Source organism: Colobus angolensis, unplaced genomic scaffold (assembly GCF_000951035.1).
Source record: "Colobus angolensis palliatus isolate OR3802 unplaced genomic scaffold, Cang.pa_1.0 Scaffold560, whole genome shotgun sequence".
Lineage (NCBI taxonomy): Eukaryota > Metazoa > Chordata > Mammalia > Primates > Cercopithecidae > Colobus > Colobus angolensis.
This window is the reverse complement of record NW_012119155.1, coordinates 40,034-49,041: the sequence shown is the minus strand read 5'-3', so window position 1 is coordinate 49,041 and position 9,008 is coordinate 40,034. Positions and strand designations below refer to the sequence as shown.

The 9,008-nt window shown below is 39.9% G+C and overlaps 1 pseudogene; it reads left to right on the top strand.

The window, feature by feature from the left end:
* LOC105525869 overlaps positions 1-446 on the top strand; it is a 14,828-nt pseudogene extending 14,382 nt beyond the window's left edge.
* Positions 447-9,008: the final 8,562 nt, after the last annotated feature.

Below are 9,008 nucleotides of genomic sequence, written 5' to 3'. Positions count from 1 at the left end.
TGAGGGACTGGGCGTGCTCACTCCTTCTAGACATTGAGGAAGTCAAGACTGAGAACCCAGGGGAATACAAGGTAAGGCCCTCCCATACTCGGCCAAGGCAGGACAAACAGGCCAGGCCATGTCAGGAGCCCAGGACTCCAGCTGGAGGGAGCATCGAGTCCGGGTTGGGGGTGGGGGCTGTGGTCAGACACACATCCTGGGCACAGATAGTGACTCAGGCACCACAGGTGCAATGCGCTCTGCTGACCCTTCCTGGTTTCAGAAACAAGGCATAAAAGGAGCTTTCTGCAGAAGGAAACCTTCCTCCTTTCCTTCCAGAAGTGCTGACGGTGGGTTGACTGCCGTTCGAGGCAGGGAGTCTTTTGTGTGTTCTGAGTCTGCTTCCTCCTCTTGGCCCTGCCCTATAGGTCATGAAGAAGGGCAAGAGGTCCCCACATGATGTTTAGAGAGCGATATGGAGTCAAGGCATGTGGTGTTTAGAGAACGATTCAGTGTCAAGTAAGGCCTTTCGGGGCTACAGGGGTCCTAGGGGAGATGGGCAATCCAGAGGGATGAGAGCTTCCCCAGGGCAGAGGCCAGGGTCACCGAGGTGGGCTCACAGAGCTGCCAAGAGCTCTTCTGGCCAGGGAGCAGCCAGCATTATGGATTGAGCACCTCCCAGGTTCCCCTGGGCTGGGTTGGGGCATATAATGCAGAATGATGAAAAGTGCTCTCCATAATCCATGGAGGCTGAGGTGGGCAGATTGCTCGAGGTCAGAAGTGTGAGACCAGCCTGGCCAACATGACGAAACCCTGTTCCTACAAAACGTATAAAAATTTGCCTTGCATGGCGGTGTATGCCTGTGGTCCCAGCTACTCAGGAGGCTGATATGGAAATATCAAAGCAAGGTGATTCAAGGGTCTGCTAGAAAATATTTAACCAAAATAAAATACCCATTACATTCAAAGGAGAAGGGCAAGAGGTCCTCACATGATGTTTAGAGAGCGATATGGAGTCAAGTAAGGCATGTGGTGTTTAGAGAACGATTCGGTGTCAAGTAAGGCCTATTTTCAAAGGTAAACTAGGTTCAGAAATTTGAATATTTCACAATAGACATTCCCCTCAATTTCTAAAACTAGATACAGAATGAAAATGCTCAGTTTTCATATAATCGCTTTAGTCAATCATAGACCTGTGTTTACAGAAGAAAGGCAACAGTGATCTTCTCTTTCAACACAAAAAGATTTATATCTGCTGAAAATTCATGCAAAGACTCTTTATACAACCGTATTTGTCCTTCACTTTCATAGATCAATGGATTTCTGTTCAGCAGTTTTAAAAAATCTCTCTATCTGTTTATGCATCCATATATGGATGTGTCTATCTACATATGTAGATATGTGCGAATGTTTGCATGTATGTGTGTATCTATCTATGATCTATCTAGTCCCTTGGTTCTCATCTGTGATGCCACGATTCAATCAAAGAAAAGCAATACGGCATCACTGCTGTGACACGGTTACTGAACGTGCAGTATAGTGTAGGACTTGGTCAGCCTCCTCAACCATTTTCTTGTCTACTTGATTTTAGAGTCGTTTCTTACTATCAGGCAGCTACTAATTAGTTGATATTAAAAGCAGCCCTTGTTTAGGCATTTTACTTCAATAATACAGTTTTTATCGTTTAGACATTTTATAAGCTTAATATCTCTCCAGAAAGATAACAAGACTGCATTTATAGTTTTGCAGCTACAGGTAATTGTACAAATAACTAAATATGTGGAATTGTTAATGTGTGTCAAGCACTGTACTAGGCATATTATATACATAATTTATTTACTCTATATAGCCACAGTATAAACTAGTTACCATTTAATCCACATTTTTCACATAAGGAAAATGAGGTACAGAGAATTTGAGAAATATATGTACATTACACTAGTAGGATGTAGCAAAACCCCCATTTAAACCCACATTTCTCCCCAAAGAGCTTAAACTCCTTTTATGTTATACTGATTTGGTACTTGTCACTTTTGAGTCTCAGTTTTCTCATCTAGGAAGTATACTACACTTCATTTATTCATTAACTCTCAGTCGCTTGTGCTAGGTTATATGGAGGTGCAGGCACAAGGATTAACCAGGAACAATACAGACTGTGTATGCTGTCAAGAGCATAACTTTCCAGTGAGAAGAGTCAGAGAGACAGGAAATAAATGACTGTAACATGTCATATGGTGACAAGAACTTTTATGAAAAATGAAGCAGACTAAAGTAGAGAGAAAGTGTTGTATTGGAAGCACTATTTTATATCATATGTGCAAAATTCTGCTAATGAGACATTTGAATAGCAAGAAGAAGATTCTAGGCAAAAAGTAAGACAAATCTAAGAAGGAGGATGTTCTAGGAAGAATGTGTTCATCAGTGAGGCCAGAGCAAAGTGCACAAGGGGAGGATGGTAGACGACAGTTTCAGAGCAATGCCATGAACTAAATAATGCAGGGCCTTGGAAGACATTGTGGTCAGTTACTGTCCAAACCAGGAGACTGAAACTGCACAGTAATTTGAATAAGGGAAATTGAGCGTAAATAACTGTTAACTATTTCAGGGAATTATCTCTTAAAGCAGAGGTATCCAATCTTTTGGCTTCCCTTGGCCGCGTTGGAAGAATTATCTCGGGCCACACATAAAAGACATGAACACTAATGGCGGTTAATAAGCTAAAACACAAAAAAAATCACAAAAAAAAACTCAGTGATTTTTTGTTTGTTGTGGGTTTTTTGTTGTTGTTTTGTTTGTTTGTTTGTTTTTGAGAGAGTCTCACCCTGTTGCCAGACTGGAGTGCAGTGGCGCGATCTCGACTCACTGCAACCTCCGCCTCCTGGGTTTAAGGGATTCTCCTGCCTCAGCCTCCCGAGTAGCTGGAACTACAGGCACAGGCACAGTCAACTTTTGTATTTTTGGTAGAGACGAGGTTTCACCATGTTGGCCAGCATAGTCTCCATCTCTTGACCCCGTGATCTGCCTGCCTCGGCCTCCCAAAGTTCTGGAATTACAGGTGTGAGCCCCTGCACCCAGCCTGTTGTTTTGTTTTTTGAGACAGAGTCTTACTCTGTCACCCAGGCTGGAGTATAGTGGCATGATCTCGGCTCACTGCAACCTCTGCCTCCAGACTCAGTCGATTCTCATGCCTCAGCCTCCCGAGTAGGTGGGATTACAGGCATGTGCCACCACACCTGGCTAATTTTTGTACTTTTAGTAGAGAGAGATGGGTTTTCATCATGTTGACCAGGCTGGTCTTGAACTCCTGACCTCAAGTGATGTGCCTTCCTCGGCCTCCCAAAGTGCTGGGATTACAGGCGTGAACCACTGGGCACCCAGCCAAAATTCTCATAGCATTTTAAGAAAGTTTACAAATTTGTGCCAGGCCTCATTCAAAGCAGCCCTGGGCTATGGGTTGGACAAACTTGTGAAAGGCAAAGCAAACACACACACAGAATAGGGACAGCAAAATCAGGGAGTTGCCACCGCACTCTCCAGAGCTTCAGGCAAGCACTGCAGAAGAAACCAATCTGGAAGAATCCCCTGCACACACCAGAACTGAGCGCTAGACCTCCTTGGAGAGGGTGAGGATGTGGCCTGCTTGATAGCAGAGAATTTTGCTGAGGTGCTACACTGACAAAACACTGGGAAGCTGCTCCCCTACGTGCTGCCTGTGACCTGCTCTGTCCCCAGAGAGGTGATGGCCACCGTTGGCTGTAGTCCCCCACAAGGGCAAGGTAAGAGGAACACTCAGAACTAGAAAGAGCCCCAATCTTCTCTAGCGTCCCTCTAGCAGATGCTACAGATGAAGTTTCACACGGTGCCACAGACAAGGCAACGCCGGCGAGCAGAGTAAGGGGGGAGGTTTGGAACTGACGGTAATCAGCTCAACAGTGCAAGAAAAATGTGTTTTCTTTTGAAAAGACGTTCAACATCACTGATCATTAGAGAAATGCAAATCAAAACCACCATGAGATACCACCTCACAGTAGTCAGAATGGCTATTACCAAAAAGTCAAAAACTAACAGATGCTGGCAGCGTTGTGGAGGAAAAAGGAACACTTACGCACTGTTGGTGGGAGTGGAAATTAATTCGGCCATGGTGGAAGACAGTGGTGATTCCTCAAAGACCAAGACAGAAATACCATTCAATGAAGCAATCCCATTACTGGGTACATACCCAAAGGAATATAAATCATTTAATTATGAAGACACAATAGCACTAGTCACAATAGCAAAGACATGGAATCAACCCAAATGCCCATCAAAGATAGACTGGATAAAGAAAATGTGGTATAGATACACCATGGAATACTATGCAGCATTAAAAAAAGAACGAGATCATGTCCTTTGCAGGGACACAGATGGAGCTGGAGGCCATTATCCTTAGTAAGCTTATAAGTGGGAGCTAAATGATGAGAACACATGGACACATAGAGGGGAACGACAAACACTGGGGCCTTTCGAAGCCTGGAGGGTGGGAGGAGGGAGAAGAGTGGGAAGAAAAACTAGTGGGTACTAAGCTTAATACCTGGATGATGAATCTATACAACAAGCCCCCATGACACAAGTGTACCTATGGAGGCTGCATATGTACCCTGAACTTAAAAGTTATTTTTTAAAAAAAGAAAACATGAGTTTTTCCCCCATTCAAAGAATGTGAGCCAAAGGGTGACATTTTAAATGATATTTTGAAATATCAGCGAGGTGGCTTCATGGAAAGACAAAAGGAACAGACAATACAAGGAGTAAAAAGCATCTAGAAGGACAGGCTACTACTAATCGAGACCTGAGATGATAGTGGCTGGGTGGGGTGGCAGCAGTAGACCTGTAAGAGATGCTTGGATTCACAATATGTTTTAAAAGAATCACCAACAGGATCTACTGATGAATTGGTTTGGCGTATGAGAGAAAGAAAGTAGTCCCAGAGGATTCCAGATTTCTTATGGAAGAACAGAAGTGGCATTTACTAGACGGTAAAGACTGAATAAAAGTGAAAAACTGAGCTTCTCACTTCAAGAAAAACTGAAATATCCTATATGTCAGTGATAAAATTTAAAATTTGAATTAAAAACAAGAATTTTGGGAAACTTTATTAACTACTGTGAGCCAGACTGCTGTCCAAACACCTAAAGATCTTTCTGGTTAGGCTGGCAATGATTTAATGATTTAACAAAGCTGTTGTTTGTTTATTTGACATGATATAATGAAATGTGCCAACATTTAAAAGATCTGCTTAACTCGGTGAAACAATGTCTAATGGGTGATATTATAAAATTGGGCATGGGTAAAACTTAATAAGATGGAAACAACAGATTTTAGAGTAAAATTAATCCAACTATTTTTCTCTGTGAGACCAGATTTTTTCATACAGTTGTTTAAACTCAATAGCATATTTTAACAGATTAAAGTGGAGTTAAATATGATAATCCAGCTATAATCTATTAAATCAGATATTAAAGAGCTTAATAAAACTAATATCACTCTTCACGTGAATTTCCATTTTCTTTAATTTTTCATGCAAATGTGTTACTTATGTTAACACACAATGAGTTTGTCATCATTGCTTTGAGTCAGCTCATATACTTCTTCCAAATTATCAGACTCAATTTTAATATGGTAAATACCTACACATATAATGAAGATAAATTAAATCACTTTGTGGTCCTCAATAATTTTTAAGATTTTAAGAAGTTCCTGATGCCAAAAAGTTTGAAAATTTGTCTTTATTCTTTTGTACTGTAATTTTTATTCCATTTTCAAGACTACATACTTGCTCTCCAGGAAGACTCAAGTTGAAAAAGGATTGAAAACTAACCATCAACTCAATACAGAGACCATTACTAAATTAATAAAAATGTGTGTCTATCTCTCTTTTAAAATTTGTGTCATATTTGACTAGAAGAACGTTACTTACATTATCGATCGTATTTTTTTCCCTTAACCTCTGAATCTGGAAATACGCATAGATGTACCTTTACCAACTCTTTCAAATTTTATTTATATCATCAAGGGCTACCAAGGATCACATTTATCCACAAATTTAAAGAAAGAAATGATAGAAACACAATATTTGTCCCTTGGGAACTATGGGTTTAAGTTCTTAAAGGAAATGTCTAGTTGTTTTAATGTAAATAAGAATTTTCTTTTTTCTGCTAGGAGGTATAGTATTCCACCTTGTACTACTCACGGTATTTGGCTTTCATGAATTTCTGCTTTTCCCTATTTTCAAAGCACATGCATTTCCTAACATCTTCATATTTCTACCACGTCCATCTGCTAAGCTTTCCCTAACTCATAAAATAACATAATGCCTTGGAAATGGAGCAAAAAACATAGACTGCTCCAAGTCAGCAAGAGCAACCTTCATTCTTAAATTTTAGACTGTAATCATGTGCAAAAAATATGAATATACTGCTTAAATGAACTAATCATCTATAAATTTAATACCCAGATCAAAATAATTTTGAAATAAACATCTATAAATTCAATACCTAGATCAAGTATCCTCAACAGTCTAGAATTTCCCATCTGCCATTTCCCTGATCACAATTTACCCTCAATAGTAGTTGCTGTGAAATCTCCTACCACTTTCTCAGGTGCTTTTTGTCTTGCCTGCTTTTTGTTGCCTTTTCTCGGCATTTCTTGCCTTTTTTTGATGCATATAGATTTTCTTAAACATTCATTTTTTTCATTTTATTCACTCTGGTTTGGAATGTATACACTCTTACTCTCCTGTTAGTAATTTACTAGAAATTACAATATATTTTTGACTTATCAAAATTTAAGTTATTAATACTTTTACCATCATTCTGGAAAATGCAAGGAAGGACCTTAATTCTATTATCCCTTCTTTTTTTTTGACAGAGGCTGGCTGTGTCACCCAGGCTGGAGTGCAAGTGGCTTGATCTCGGCTTGCTGCAACCTCTGCCTCCTGGGTTCAAGCAATTCTCCTGCCTCAGCCTCCCAAGCAGCTGGGACTACAGGCGCCCGCCACCACGCCCAGCTAATTTTTGTATTTTTAGTAGAGATGGGATTTCACAATATTGGCCAGGATGGTGTTGAGTTCCTGACCTCATGATCCACCCGCCTCAGCCTCCCAAAGTGTTGGGGATTACAGGCCTGAGCCACCGTGCCCAGCCCTGTTATCCCTTCTCACATGTACTTGTACTTGCGCGTGAATTGGGTTCTGTGCTGTGTATTTAATATCCCCAAGGCATTGCTGATTTAGTCCATTTGTGTATTGACAAGATATCTGCCACTTTTACTTCTCTCCATTCATCCCTCAATCCTTGAAAACATTTATTTGTGATCATTTTGCCTTTTCTTCTTTCTCAGTAAACACTCTTTAGAATTTCTTTTAGGGTCTATCTGCTGATAAAAAAAAAAAAATCTCTCAGTTTTTACTCATTGGAACATGTTTTAATGTTATCTTTATTTTTCAAAGATACTTTTGTTGTGTAGGGAAGTTTTGACTAGCGGTATCTTACATCACAGTGAAGCTCTACTAATTTCTACTTGTTTCTTGGTTTTCTGCAGCTTCATTACCAAGAGTTTGTCTTTCTGAAATTGCAGGTTATTACATTTCATTAATTTTAGAAAATTCTCAGTAATTGGGTCCTTAAATATTTTTCTGTCCCATTCTTATTTTCATCTTTTCTTCAATGTATATTAGATTTTATTATTAAATATCCTCAGTGACTCTTAAGCTCTTGTATCCATATATCTTTATGAATGTATGTATAAACATGCATATTTTTTCTGGTTAGTTTCTTGTGATACCGATTATAATTCACTGCTTCTTTACTCAGCTGTGTCTCATTTGCTGTTAAACTCATTTATTGAGTCACCTTTTTCTTCCTCACATTTTTTAGTCTTAGAATTTTTGTGTTTTTTTTACCCTGTCACTTTCAGTTTCCACTTTCTGCTTGAAGTTTCCAGGCTTGACCTCATGTCTTTGAATACAGTAATTCTAGTTGCTTTGACACATTTTTTTATTTTTCCTTGGCGTCTGTTTATTCCTTCTCACAGTGTCTTTTTTTCTTCATTGACCCTCATATCTTTGAGCAAACGTACAAAATATAGTGTGTGAACAACTGATTTTGGCTGTCTTTAGAGGTCCGAATAATGTTTTGTTTCTCAAATGATTGCTATTTGCTCATGCCAGAAGGATAAGGACAGTCAAGTCCTGAATTACTTTCATAAAAATTTGGAGTTGGAACCTTTTTGGGGCACTCAGGTGGAGAGCAGCCAGCCCGCTGTGGTGACTGGGTGAATTCTGATTCCTTCTCAGTGCTTTAATGCACCAGCAGCCTTTAATATCCATGATCAAACTGGGGGCCTCTGCAAGAATAGCAGAGGTTTAACACAACCTGGTAGATATCCCATCTGAAGTAACAAATGGCTCCAGGGCAAAGCAGTTCTTATTTCTCTAGATGCTGTTTCTCTCCAAATCTCAGCCTGACAATTCTTGGCTTTGCATTAACTCAGTTAGTGTTTTAAAAAATTAAATTATTACCTCCAATTTGTTTTATTTTTATTTCATGTATTTATTTATTTGTGATGGAGTCTTGCTGTCACCCCAGCTGGAGTGCAGTGGCACAATCTCAGCTCACTGCAACCTCTGCCTCTGAGAATCAAGGGATTCTCCTGCCTCAGCTTCCCGAGTAGCTGTGACTGCAGGTGCATATGCCACTACTAATTTTTGTATTTTTAGTAGAAATGGGGTTTTGCCATGTTAGCTAGGCTGGTCTCGACCTCCTGACCTCAGTGATGCACCCGCCTCGGCCTCCCAAAGTGCTCGGATTATAGGCATGAATCACCGTGCCTAGCCCTGATTTGTTTTAAAATGTTATTTTACATACAAAAACTAATTTAAAATATTCTAGGATACCTGGTCTGTCTTTATCAGAAGCATAAATCTGACATTTATTCCTCATAAAAAATAGTATTTGAAATATTCTCTCATTTGTGATGCTTTGTTGTTGACT